Source organism: Podarcis melisellensis (genome assembly GCF_964234715.1).
Source record: "Podarcis melisellensis genome assembly, chromosome: 11".
NCBI lineage: Eukaryota > Metazoa > Chordata > Lepidosauria > Squamata > Lacertidae > Podarcis > Podarcis melisellensis.
In genome coordinates this window covers 26,291,049-26,305,786 of record NC_138543.1, presented here as the reverse complement: position 1 = coordinate 26,305,786, position 14,738 = coordinate 26,291,049, and the positions used below count along the sequence as shown (strand labels likewise).

General features: G+C 41.3%; 2 long non-coding RNA genes across 3 annotated transcripts in view; both read left to right on the top strand.

Moving 5' to 3' along the window:
- Window positions 1-14,738, top strand: part of LOC309380730 — a 745,666-nt gene that overhangs the window by 32,461 nt on the left and 698,467 nt on the right. The gene's annotated exons all lie outside the window — the stretch shown is intronic.
- Window positions 1-14,738, top strand: part of LOC309380758 — a 51,110-nt gene that overhangs the window by 21,030 nt on the left and 15,342 nt on the right. Inside the window, exons 1-2 of one of the 2 annotated variants that reach the window (XR_014173115.1) lie at window positions 9,073-9,166; window positions 9,635-9,753. This is a non-coding gene — a long non-coding RNA (uncharacterized lncRNA). Of the gene's footprint in view, window positions 1-9,072; window positions 9,167-9,634; window positions 9,754-14,738 lie in introns of those variants that run through there. The other variant, XR_014173114.1, reaches the window with a different exon arrangement.

The window sequence follows — 14,738 nt, the reverse complement described above, 5'->3', positions numbered from 1 at the left end:
TTTTCCCTACTTTTTATTTTTACTGATTTTGCTGATACCTCCCTCTTGTACATGGATGTCATGGTTTTGGATACATAATGACAGTCGGAAGTTTGCAAATAGAGCATAAAACGAGAAGTATTACTTAATTAACTAATTAGTTATAGACCATACTTTTTATAAAAAATAGAGCAACATACGAAATTTGAGTAACTTTGATTAAAAAAACAGTGAAAACTAGAAAGCATTACTCCCAATATATTAATTATTGTTCCTAAATGGAAATCGTAAGTATGTTTTGTGATCTTACAAAGAACTCTCTACTTTTTAACCTTCCTTTTCAGACATGCATGAACAATTATCTCCTGCCTAAATTATATTATTTGCAAATTTTAGTGGCACGTCAACAATAAACATATTACCCCCTCATTTATATCTCTCATTAGTGTTTCCACCTCAAAAAGAAATATATTGAAATTCTGGAGTTCAAGCAGTTGTAAAGGGAAGCTTGAATAGAACAGCTTACCAAAATCTGTCAGCAGTTGAAAAACTTCCAGGCCTTTTTTCTTTGAAATAATCTGGCTCTCATTTTCTAATGAGAACAGCATTCCCATCGGAGCCTCGTTGATGCAAATCTGTCAATTTAAAGTCTTGGAGCTATAGTGACAACAGAATCAACAAACAGCAAGTTGATACGGAGAAAGAAAATACACCTGTTTTACACTTGCCATGATAAACTGCTCAGTTGTTCGAGGGTTGACAGGTTATTTCTGATTATAGCATGGGGGTGGACTGGAAAAAATGGGGTGCACACAAAAATACCAGTGCTAAGAGCTGTCAAAGCCTCCAATTACAGAATCACATTCAGGGGCTTGGAATGCAACCTTTCCAAAACAAATGAGTTGAGAAATAAATTCAGTTGTTTGTAGAGAAGTAAAGGGTTGCTTTCTTTTTTTTTTTTTATAAAAATTTTTATTAAGATTTTTTACAGATTAACAAACAGAATAGGTTTCATAACATCCTTTCATTCTATTGCGGACTCCCTCACGTCTCCCGCTTCCACTTTCATCATTAAAAACGAATTTTTCCAAGCAAATTATCATCTTGTTTATGCTCTTAATTACAATATTTAGGTTAAACTCAAATAAAAAATTATAATTTAATGGTAGACAGTTATTTCTGCTCTGGCTTCCTTGTTAGGATTCAACCAAATTACAGTACTTTTGTAAATAAATCTTAAATTTCTTCCAGTCTTCTTCAACCCTCTCCTCTCCCAGGTCGCGGATTCTGCCAGTCATCTCAGCCAGTTGCATATAGTCCATCAGCTGCATCTGCCATTCTTCCAGTGTTGGTAGATCTTGGGTTTTCCAGCTCTTAGCAATAAGTATCCTTGCCGCCGTTGTAGCGTACATAAAAAATGTTCTGTCCTTCTTTAACACGTTCTGGCCGACCATGCCCAGAAGGAAGGCCTCTGGTTTCTTGGTGAAGGTATACTTAAATACCTTTTTTAACTCATTGTATATCATTTCCCAAAAGGCCTTCACTTTAGGGCAGGTCCACCAGAGGTGAAAGAATGTTCCTTCATTTTCCTTACATTTCCAACATTTGTTATCAGACGAATGGTATATTTTAGCCAATTTCACTGGGGTCATGTACCATCTATATATCATTTTCATTACATTTTCCTTCAGAGCATTACATGCTGTGAAGTTCAGCCCGGTGGTCCATAACCTTTCCCAGTCCTCAAACATAATGTTGTGCCCAATATCCTGGGCCCACTTTATCATAGCCGATTTAACCAATTCGTCTTGTGTGTTCCATTTCAGCAGCAAGTTATACATTTTTGAAAGTACCTTGGTCTTAGGTTCTAGCAGTTCTGTCTCCAGTTTCGATTTCTCCACCTGGAATCCTAACTTTTTATCAATCTTAAACACTTCCTTAAGCTGAGCATAGTGTAACCAGTCTCGCACTTTATCTTTCATTTTCTCTAAACTCTGCAGTTTCCAATTGTCTCCATCCCTTTCTAGTATTTCCCAATATTTTGGCCAATTGGCCTCCATATTGGGTCTTTTTCGGGCCTTAGCCTCCAAAGGTGACAGCCACCTCGGTGTTTTGTTTTCTAATAAGTCTTTGTATCTTGTCCAGACATTAAATATTGCTTTTCTGACAATATGGTTCTTAAAAACCTTGTTGATCTTAACCTTGTCGTACCATAAATATGCATGCCATCCAAATGCATTGTTAAAACCTTCCAAATCCAGCACATCCGTGTCCTCCAGAAGTAGCCAGTCTTTTAGCCAGCAGAAAGCTGCGGCTTCATAATACAACTTTAAGTCTGGCAGGGCAAAGCCCCCTCTTTCTTTTGCGTCCGTTAATATCTTAAACTTAATTCTGGGCTTTTTGCCCTGCCAGACAAATTTGGAGATATCTTTCTGCCACTTCCGGAAGCACTCCGTTTTATCTACAATCTGCAATGTCTGAAACAAAAATAACATTTTTGGCAATACATTCATCTTAATAGCAGCTATTCGACCTAACAATGAAAGTTTCAATTTTGACCAGCTATCCAAGTCTCTCTTAATTTCAGACCAACATTTTTCATAATTATCTTTAAACAGACTCAAATTCTTTGCTGTTATGTTTACCCCTAGGTATTTAACTTTCTTAACCACAGTTAACTCTGTCTCTCTCTGAAACCGTTCCGACTCAATATCTGTCAAGTTTTTTCCCAACACCTTGGTTTTTTGCTTATTTAGTTTAAATCCCGCCACCCGACCAAAATCTTGGATTAGTTGTAGTACTCTTTTCGTACTAGATTCTGGCTCCTGTAATGTCAGAACTAAGTCATCTGCAAACGCTTTAAGTTTGTATTGTTTCGCTCCGACCTGTATCCCTTCCACCAACCTGTCCCCTCTAATCGTGTTCAAGAGCACCTCCAGGACCGAGATAAATAATAACGGGGAAATCGGACAGCCTTGTCGTGTTCCTTTTTCAATTTTAAACTCTTCTGTAACCACATTGTTAACTATCAGTTTAGCCTTTTGTTCTGAGTATATTGCATCAATCCCATTCTCAAACCCCCGGCCCACTCCCATTTCTTTTAAATTCCCTTTCATAAACTTCCAGGATATGTTATCAAAGGCCTTCTCCGCGTCTATAAAAATTAAAACAGCTTTAGTATTTATGTCTGTTTGTAAAAGCTCCAATATATCTATAATGTTCCTTGTATTGGCAGACATATGTCTACCTGGGAGAAAGCCTGCCTGGTCTTTATGGATTACTTTGTTTAAAACCCTCTTGAATCTACTTGCCAAAACGTCTGCAAATATTTTGTAATCCACATTTAAAAGGGAGATGGGACGGTAGTTCTTAAGCTGTGTCTTTTCAGTTTCCGATTTTGGTATCAATGTGATGAAAGCTTCTTTCCACGATTCTGGCGCCTTCTTCCCCTCTAAAATTTCATTGCTGACCTCCATCAGTGGTTGTATCAAATAGTCTTTCAATGTCTTATAGTACTTGGAGGTCAGCCCATCTGGTCCTGGTGATTTGCCCTGTTTCATGTTTTGGATGGCCTGCTCAATCTCTTGTCGTGTTATTTTGCCATTCAGAATTGATCTATTTTCTTCTGACAACTTTGCCAGTCCATTTGTCTTTAAAAATTGTTTAATCGCTGCTTCATCTTGTGGCCCTTGAGTGTATAATTTTTTGAAATATCTCTGGAAACACTTTCTAATCTCTCCGGGGTTCTGGATACATCTTCCTTCAATCTCTAAGTTTGTCACTGTGTTTAACTTTTGTCTCCTCTTCAACTGCCAAGCTAGCAGTTTTCCACATTTATTAGCCGACTCAAAAGTTTTTTGTTTCATTAGTTTGATTTTCCATTCTATTTCCTGATTTATCAGTTTACAATATTGTGCTTGGTAAAGTTTGATTTCTCTCAGAATCGGCTGGGACTTCGGATTAAGTCTTAACTTCTTCTCCAACTCCTTGATTTTTTCCAAAATTTTATCTTTCCTTTCGTTTTGTTTCCTTTTCTTTACTGTGTTCTGTTGTATCAAGAACCCCCTCATCACGGCCTTACTTGCGTCCCAGATAGTTCTTTTTTCCACTGTGGTGTTCATATTGATCTCAAAATAATCCTTTAGGGCTTTTTGGGCCTTCTTAGTAATCTCCTGATCTCTAAACAGGCCATCATTCATCTTCCATCTGAAGGAACCGGTTGGAATCAATGTCATGTCCATTCTCAGTGCGTTATGGTCGGAGCATGTCTTTGGGCAGATTTCCACCTTTCTGATCTTAGGTGCCAGACCTCTAGTTATCCATATCTGGTCGATTCTTGTCCAAGTCAGTTGGGCTTCAGAGAAAAATGTTCCTTCCCTTCCCAAGGGGTTTCTCACTCTCCAAATGTCAATCCAGTCCATATTGTCTGTCATTTCAAAGAAGGTCTTTGGTAGTCTCCCATCTTTAGAAATTTTTTGGCTCTGTGACTTATCCATGTTGGTTGATACAACTCCATTCATATCTCCCATCATAATGATGTTGTTGTAGTCCAGATAGTCCAGCATAGTCTCATGCAACTTCTTATAGAATTCCGATTTTCCTTCATTTGGAGCATAAATTCCTAATATCAGTATTTTTTCCCCTTGATGTTGTATTTCTATCGCCAAAATTCTTCCATGCTCATCTTTAAACAGAAATTTAGGTGAAAGGCTCTCTTTTGCATAAATTACCACACCTCTCTTTTTAACTGTATCCGAAGATATAAATTCCTGACCAAGTCTTTTATTTGTTAACACTTTTCTGTGGAGCCTGGTCACATGTGTTTCCTGTAAGCAAATAATGTCCAAATGTTCCTTTTTTAAAATGTGAAAGATTTTTCTCCTTTTTCCTGGAATGTTACAGCCATTTATGTTCCAGCTCAAAAGTTGCAGAGACATCCTGAATATATCTGGTTATTCTTGCTGTGGGGGTACCTTATTCTCAGATTTTTGGGGGTCCGAGGGTGCAGGAACCCCCGGAGGTTCAGGCCCTGGGGGTAATCCAAGTCCCTTATGGAGATCTTCTCCGTGTGCCACCAAAAACTTGTCTCTATCCTCCGGCGTTCTAATTTTGATCTTCCTCCCTCTGAAAGTAAACGATAAACCTTGGGGAAACTCCCACCTGAAGATGATTGAGTTGCTCCTTAGCAATTTTACTAATTCCGAGTAGTCTGCTCGAAGATCCAACAGCTGTTTAGGAATATCCTTATAAATTTCAATTCTTTTGTCCAAAATATCCAGTGACTTTCCGTAGTGCAGGCCTAGAATCTTGTCCCTTTCCTCCTTTGATCTCAATATTATCAAACAGTCTCTGGGCTTCTCCTTCTTTATAAGTCTTCCAAGCCTAAAAGCAGATAGTATTTTAAAGTCTTTTTCTTCTAAGTTCCAAAACTTGGAAAATTCTTTGGTAAGGAACTCAGTTAAGTTACCTTCTTCCACTTCTGGAATTGAGCGTATCCTTAAATTGGCCTCCCTGTTCCGAAGTTCTGTCATGGAAAAGTAGATCTGGTGTTCTCCTACTTGTTTGCTGAGTGGTCTTACTTCTTTTTCAAGCTGTCCCAATCTTTGGCTAGTGTCTTCCGCCAGTTTCCGATTTTCACCTACAGCCTCCTTCAATTCTCCAATAGATTGAACATTCTGTGCAACTTGTCCAGTTAGTCTATTTAAACTTTCTGTGTTTAAGTCAATTTTAGCTGATTGCTGGTCAGCCTTTCTGTCCAGAGCCTCCAATTTTTCAAAAATTTTCTCCAAAATAGTGCCACTTGCTCCTGAGGCCATATCTTCCAGTTGTAATTCCTCAGTTTCTCCCTCCCCTGATTGTAGCAGGGAGGCCGCTTCTGCCTCAGGAGGCAAAGTAGTAGGCAAAGCAGGCACAGATGATCTACGCTGTGAGACTGTCGGTAAAGTTAACGTTGTTTGTCTGGTTCTTCCCCTTTTTCTTGTTCCACTCATTCCAAAGTTATCTAAAGACCAAGGTCAAACTGAATTGTTCCCATGAGAAAGTAAGAGCCCAGATGGTAACACTCAAACAGGAGGCCGGGAAAGAGAAAGTAAAACAAAGTCACTGCTGTAAATCCAAAAATCCTCTAGGTGGAGCTTAGAATGTCTTTGGGGAGGAAGTCCAATCCAATTAAAATTAGTAAGTCTGAATTGATCTCCAAAGATCTTCACAAAGATAAATTTTAGCAGAGTTAAAACTTAAAGCCAAACATTGTTTCCAAAAGTGCTTAGACCACAAGTGTTTCAAAGTAACAAATTCAAACTCAGTATGTTCCAAAGTTCAGATTCAAAGTATCCAAAGCCTGCAGGCTGACTGCTCAGTTGCTCAGGCAGCTCCAGTACCTGGGTTTCTTACTTTTATTTGTAATCCAATAGATCAACAGAAGACAGGTACCCTTGTCTCAATGAAGGTCCAAAAATCAACCACTTAAAGTCTTTACATCAGCCAGAAACAACAGTTTAAATAGATGCCAGATCAGTCAATGCAAAACGTTACTCTTTGTCTCCACTCCTCCTGCTCTTTACTTTCAAGTTCAGTGTCAGCGGAAGACGGACTTCCTGTTTTTCGTCACTCCGCTTTCAGCCAAATTCACAATTTTTAGAGGCTTTAGAAGTATATTGTCCAGATTACTCACGGGTTGTTGTTTTCCAAAGTTAGCAGTTTCAAGAAGAAAGGTCAGCGCTCACCGGCAACAGCGACGCGGCTTCGCTCCGTTGATCGCGCAACGACCCACAGCGCCGCTACCCCCTCCGCGGTCCGGAGCCCCTTACGGGGTCCCTTCTTCGTTTTAGGGGCTGCTTTTGGCGCCCGCCGGGTCTCAGGACCACAGGCTTCTGCTGCCTGTGGTTTTTCTGGATGGGTCCCCGCTTCGCCGTAGCGGGCGACCCGTTTCAACGGAGCTACCCTCTCCCGTTCAGGAGCTGGCAGCCATTGCCGTTCGCGCCGCCTCCGGAAGTCCTCAGTAAAGGGTTGCTTTCTATTAGGGATGTGTGCACCGACCACAAGTTTCCATTTGGAGTCTGATTGGGGCCTTCTGTTCTGCTCCAAAGTGCTCCAGAGGCTGCCTGGTTCAGCTTGGAGTTCAAATCTGAACCGTGATTTGGAAAAAGCAGTTTCATACCTCCTCCAATCACTATTAAAGGTAAAGGGACCCCTGACCATTAGGTCCAGTCGTGACCGACTCTGGGGTTGCGGCGCTCATCTCGCTTTATTGGCTGAGGGAGCCGGTGTACAGCTTCTGGGTCATGTGGCCAGCATGACTAAGCTGCTTCTGGAGAACCAGAGCAGCACATGGAAACACCGTTTACCTTCCCTATTCATCTACTTGCACTTTGACATGCTTTCGAACTGCTAGGTTGGCAGGAGCAGGGACGATCAACGGGAGCTCACCCTGTCACGGGGATTCGAACCGCCAACCTTCTGATCGGCAAGTCCTAGGCTCTGTGGTTTAACCCACAGAGCCACCCGCGTTCCTTCCAATCACTATTATGGGGAAATAAAAAACAGGTGTCCCCCCCCTTTTTGACAGAATTGGACATCTGCAGACACCATAGCCTTGCCTGGATGGATAACACCTGACATATTCCAGTCAAATAGGTCCAAGGTACCATTATTCTTTCACTTCTTCAAAAAGGAATTGTCTTTAAATAAAAATAAAAATACTGATTCTTGGGGGACACCACTTTCTACGTCTGTCCATTGGAGAACTGTCCCATTATTCCTGCTCTCTGTGTCCTGCTTCTTAACCAGTTAATAATACATAATAGGACCTCTCCTCTTATCCCATGACTACTAAGCATACTCAGGAATCTTGGCAAGTGACTTTATCAAAAGCTTGTGAGAAACAGGGCATTTTTTCCAGCCGGAACTCAGTTCTGGCACCTCTCAGGCACCATTGCCATTCTTAGAGAACAAGGGAGGTGTTTGTGGTGAATTCCAGCACCTCCTTTTCTAGAAAAATAACACTGGTTAGAAGTCCAAGTATACAATGTCAACTGAATCACTCTATATGTATGTTGATACATTCAAAAAACTTTAAAATAGTTTGTTAGGCAGGTTTGACCCTTGCAGAAATTTCCTTAACAGAACTTCTACTTACAATGGTGGAATACTAGTCTAATATTTCTTCCAAGGATTCTTCTAAAACACATTTTTTTTAAAAAAAATTATACATAATGTATATGTTTTCCAGCACCGTGCCACGTATGAATGTACAGTGGTACCTTGGTTCTTGAATGGCTTGGCTCACGAACAAATCGGCTCCCGAATGCTGCAAACCCGGAAGTGAGTGTTGCGGTTTGCGAACGTTTTTCAGAAGCCAAACATCCGACGCAGCTTCTGATTGAGTGCAGGAAGCTCCAGCAGTCAATCGGAAGCCACACCTTGGTTTCCGAATGGTTTTGGGAGTCTAATGGACTCCTGGAATGGATTAAGTTTGAGAACCAAGGTACCACTGTAATGCCATTAGGAAGCAATCCACACTCAATATCTGCTGGGGTAAAGAGGGCTTGGTATAGGTAGACATCTGGCTGAACAAGCTGAGCCTGGGCTGAAGTAGAGGCAGAACCACATCAGCTGACGTCCTCCAACCTGTCCTGAAAAAGGACATCCCAGGGACATGACAGGTGGGAGAGGACAAGCGGAGACTTACCCCTGTTCCAAACTCCTTTCAGCTCGGTCACAAGACCTTGCAAACCAGCAGAAGTTACACTAGCAAAAGTTGCGTGAGTCAACCACTGTTATAAAGATTTGTTTTTCATCTGCTAGACGTAGGGCAACTCAGCCAGCCAACTCCTGACAGGCCTTTGGAATACTTAGGTGTAAGTTACACCGTCCCAATTTACCCCAGTATAAATGATTCTGGCTTCCTACAGTTTGGGATCGCTCTGACAGACCTTCATCTGATATGCCGAAGGTTAACGATAAAAGACTCCTTCTAACTGGAAGCGCTTTCATCCAAACCGAAACCAATTACTAATCACCAACGCATACTAGCATGCCTAATTACATAAACTATGAATGTGTGGGTAAAGGAAACTTGGGTTCAAATACCTGCTTGTCCATTACGCTCGCTGGGTGGCCTTGGGCAAAAAACACGGTCTCATTGCCGAAACCTGCTGTACAAGATTGTGACGATTATGTTATCGAGGTAAATAAGAAATTATGCAGCACCTTTTAATAGGGAAAACAATTGGCAGTAAGACATAATTTTTTTAAAAAAGAATCACTGTTGATTTAGGGAGAAATGTCTTCCACTGATCAATGTACTTTAAGATGCATACAAACAGCTTAAACATAGAGATACCAGAGTTTGAAATTCACACATTCTGAAGTGATCTGCCCTGATTTGCACTTTCTGAGCTAATTGTGCAGATTGGAATGCAGCTTTTCGCTGGATTTTGCGCTTCTCTGTATGTTGCTTGCGGCACAGTTTTCGGCTTGAGAAACATATCAACAAGTATCTAAAATGCATAATCTGAGGTAAAAAAAAGTTCAGGACTGCATTTTTAAAGTTAAAATACATGTAGACATGCATATCACAAGAGAATATACATTCAAAAATATATTCAGATGTATTAAGTTTTTATTATGATTATTATTATTTAAAAATCCACAGATATATGCAGAAATGGGACAGTCTTGTGAACGAAGACCAGCTAACACGATAGGGACTAGAAAGAGAATGTTTTCCCCATCCCTAGTTAAAGAAAGGGAGAAAAATCGAGTTCCTCAAAGGTAGGACATCTGTGGTATATTTTTATACTTTGGTTCTATGTCTGTTTGCTAAAAGCAAATTTGCCAGATTTAATGGCTCACGTTATAGAGTGTACCAGTGTATTTAGCTTCTGGGTTAGAAAGCCAGAGGAAATGGTCACAGAGGATTTTGTTCAGAGCACTAGAAATCTCATACCAAACAACTGTACAATTGACTGTATCAGTTTCAGATCTTCAGGCTTTGCAACTAAGATATGTTGAGTCCCACCGCCCAGCAATGCTATGAATCGGCCGCTTTTTCTGGGGTTTTCCTTTTCTTTCTTTTTTTTTTTTGGAAGCCACTAAATTACTGGAGGGGAAAAAAATATTCCAATTTGCCTCACATTTGGAAATGTATTTGCTTTAAATGATCTACACTGATATTTTTAAAAGGGTTCAGGAATGATAAAAGGAACTTCTGGGATGTAATTATGTTGCACCGAAAGCAGCTTCATAGAAATTACTTCTTATTGAACAAGAATGTCCCAGGGAGGTAGCAGCAATTTCCATCAAAATAAACCACAGCAACATTATAAATTGCATTGGCACAGAATGTAATGGCCAGACAAATAAGGTTTAGACTAACATTGGGTTTGGAGGGATTTTACAGATGCAGACACACTCAATTCTGGCCAAGGGAACGGATTCTGCTATATATACACCCGCTGTGTGCAACAGCTGCTGCTGAGTTATAGCAGACATGCTCAACCCAAGGTCGGATACAGAGAGATGCCACATAAATCAGAGACAGCCATCTTACTTGTTCTTTCCTTTTGGAAGAACAGCTGCACTATTTACTATAGCATCGCTAGCAATCATGTATGTTAATGTCTCATTTCTGAATTGGGGTTTTTTTTAGCCACTAAAATAAAGGTTGTGGTTTGCTATGACAAAGTTGTGATATTTCACTCCTTGCCCCTCCTAAGTGATTAGCATATGGTTACTTGTTTTAAATGAGAAAATCTTTCTATTTATACAGTTTATTGTCCCATGGCTTGGGGCTTTGTAATTTAGACCAGGGATGGCCAACTGGGGCCTCACAGTCTTCATCTACCTGCCTCTGGCATTGATATTTTGGTCCCAACTTCTCAATGTACAGGGATCTCCAGCGCATCCATTCAGTTCCCCATGGGAGGGTTTCTACCAGTTGCATGGCATTGTTGCCTGTGCTGTGCTAACCCCTAGAGTTTTGCTCAGGGAGGAAGATGCAAAAGAAGCTGGCTCCTGGCTTCTCTGAGTCCTGTGATTGAAACTAGTGCTCTGTTGATAGTATATCAAAGCCTCCAGCATTTCCCCCCACCCCCACAGAGCATTTCCTATCAGAAGAAAGGCAAGGGACACACCACCACTAGGTAAAAGAGGTAAAGGACCCCTGGACGGTTAAGTCCAGTCAAAGGCGACTATGGGGTTGCAGTGCTCATCTCACTTCAGGACAAAGGAGCTGCTGTTAGTCATGTGGCCAGCATGATTAAACCGCTTCTGGCACGATGGATACACCATGACGGAAACCAGAGAGCACGAAAACACCATTTACTTCCCCACTGCAGCGGTACCTATTTATCCACTTGCACTATTTATCCACTTGCACTTCGAACTGTTAGGTTGGCAGGAGCTGGGACAGAGCAACGGGAGCTCACTCCATTGCAGGGATTCGAACCGCTGACCTTCTGATCGGCAAGCCCAAGAGGCTCAGTGGTTTAGACCACAGTGCCACCCATATCCTTTACCCTTCACCACCACTACACCAATGGGACACAGAACACATGTCCTCCCACACCAATAAATAAATTTTAGAAAGCGGTGAGATTAGATGCGGATGCAGAAAGCATAATTATTATTTTTTTAAAAAAAACAAGACTCCTCATGCTCCCCCTTTCTTCCTGCCCATGTTCTCCTACATGTAGGAGAACAGAAAGCAAATGAAAGCAAACTACAAACCAGTTTCTGTTACCCACAACTTGGTGTACATATTTTTCCTTCGGGTGGGGGTGGGGGTGGGGGTGGATTCTTATTTTTATTTTAGAAAAGGGGAGAGAAGAATCCCAAATCCCCTAGCATCTGCTGCTCATCAGTTTCAGTCAAATATTTCTAATAGTGGAAATATAAAGATCCAGCTGTTAGTATTCATCATGTTTGCAATCTTGAGCACAATGAGGAAAGAAAAAAATCCTAAAGGAAATGCAGTTATTTCAGGAGGTTTGGGAAGATGGTTATTTCAGGCAGTTTCATCTGCTTAATTTAAGGCACAGGTGAAAGGAAGCTGTTGAAAATCTCTGTCCTTTAACAAGCAAAAAGAGACCAGACCAGGTCATTTTCTTGGTGTTCACTATTTCTTTGTTACTCCCCCCCCCAAACACAGATTCTATAATCAGATGCTTATATTCCAAAGACAAAGTAAGCATTTAGCAAGCAGTGAACCATGTTGTTTTTCATTACAGGAGATAATTACATGCAACTAGAATGCTTATTTGTTAGCTGTAACTGCTTGTGTTGCCATCTTTAAAGACTTCCTGCAAAAAAAGTTTCGGATAGTCATTAAAACATACAGCACAGTAACATGTGATGAGACCCAGTGGCATTCAGTGGGACCTCCTAAGTCTGGTTGCGGGGGGGCTGTGAGGGAGCAACCTAGGGCCCTGAGGCTGCATATAACCCTGAGAAGAGAATAGCAGAGAAAGACACAGAAAAGGCTGTGCCTCACCCAATATCGTCCCTGGCCTTGCCCACTATTAATACCAGCCCTATTCAGTGTCAACATGCAGTCCCTGACAGATTTCCTCCCCTGCTAAAATGCAACCTGAACAGAAAAAATGCTTTTCCACCTCTGTTCTAAGTAAACATCTGAACTGAGATGTAGCTAGACTTCTCTGTCTCCTGGTTGTGAAAACATAGCAAGACAGAGAATAGAGACATCTTGCTCATCAGAAATGAGATTTAGGTATATTGTCCTTTGTGGAGACTTAGTTGCAAGTTATTAGTGAGGGAAAGAGTTAAGTAGCATGGCATTAGGTATGCCAGTCACAGTTGACAATATGGATAGAGATAGAGGAATAGGAAGAAATGCTCTTCCTATCTAAGAAAGTATGAATTGTCTTCCCTAGATTAGATCAATGGTTTGTCTAACTGAGGGTGTCTCAAACTTGGGTCTCCAGCTGTTTTTGCACTACAATTTCCATCAAACCCCAGCTAGCAGGAACAGTAATCAGGGATGAAGAGAACTGTACAGTGGTACCTCGGGTTAAGAATTTAATTCGTTATGGAGGTCCATTCTTAACCTGAAACTGTACTTAACCTGAGGTACCACTTTAGCTAATGGGACCTCCTGCTGCAGCCGCGCAGCCACTGCACGATTTCTGTTCTCATCCTGAAGCAAAGTTCTTAACCTGAGGTACTATTTCTGGTTTAGCGGAGTCTGTAACCTGAAGCATCTGTAACCTGAAGCGTCTGTAACCCAAGATACCACTGTAGTCCAAAAGCAGCTGGAGACTCAAGTTTGGGAAACCCTGATCCAACTGGGAAGGCGGACTGTTGGCTCATCTATCCCACAAGGTTTGCTTGGGGAAATGTGCTTGGTCTGACTCAATTTAGAGAAGCTTCATGTGCCTGTTTGAGAGCAGGTCTATTGATGGTCAAGATTGCTAAAATAGGAAATCAGTATCCATCTACAATGAGCTGCTTATTGAATGAGGTTGGAATCATCTTCTTCATACTTGCATTTTAGCTTTCCAATAGCTTCTTCACTGGCTATCCCTTAGCTATCATTCACTGCAGTTGGAGACTGGATGATCGACTATCAGTCTGATCCAGCAAGACAATGCTCATGTTAATAATGGGAAATGAAAACATGGAAATGCTAACCAAGAAATAGTCCTATAGAAAATGAATTGCTACATGTTAGGTAGCAGTATAGTGGTACCTGGGGTTACATACGCTTCAGGTTACATACGCTTCAGGTTACAGACTCCGCTAACCCAGAAATAGTGTATCAGGTTAAGAACTTTGCTTCAGGATGAGAAGAGAAATCATGCTCCTGCGGCGCGGCGGCAGTGGGAGGCCCCATTGGCTAAAGTGGTGCTTCAGGTTAAGAACCGTTTCAGGTTAAGAATGGACCTCCAGAACAAATTAAGTACTTAACCTGAGGTACTACTGTATTAGTAGTCAAGTTTAGTGGGGGGGGGGGCATACCAGAAGCAAAACTGATCCACAAAACGCATTGAAAATTCTGAGAGAGCTTTTCTTTCCCCATACAACCCTGGTGGCCCAAAAGGCAAATATAATCCTATTTTTAAAGGTTGAGAGGTGACCTCCTGTCCACCATTGAAACTTCCTGTCCATTACTGAATCTGTTCAAAGGTAACTTCCTGCCCACCACAGAGATGTATTTGGGTTATTTTCCAACAGTATCTTCACGTGGATTTTCACAAATCCAGCTATATATGAACATGTTGGGATGTCAGTAGAAGTCAAAGACAAAATAGGAATCAGATTGTGGTGTCTCCCTCGGAAAGGGGCAGTCTTTCTGTCCCAAATGGAAAGGGAGAGTTTTTCGAGCTGTCTCCTTTTCATTATGTCTCGCACAGTAGGACGAACACTTTCTGCCATCCTAAAAGAGGGTGAGAGAGGGAGGGAAACAGGTGCCCTTTTGCCGAATGAACAACTTATATTGCAGGGTGAGGGGAAGAAGCGGAAAGCTGCAGACTGAATTCCCATTCCTCCAGCTTGAGTTCTGCTCCAGTCCTTGCCCTGTGGAGAGCAAGCAATATACCACAAATTCACAGCAGGGGATCAAGCAGCATATGCTTCGCTGCCTGAAAATCACTCAAATCCCACTAAGAAAAATACCATATGGGGATGCTTTCTTCATCTGATACAATCCCAAAGATTTTAGTTATGTGCAGATCTCAAAAAGCTTTTCTGTTCTGTTCTTCTTTTTTTATTAAAAAAAGACTTTCGTGATGACAAAGCCA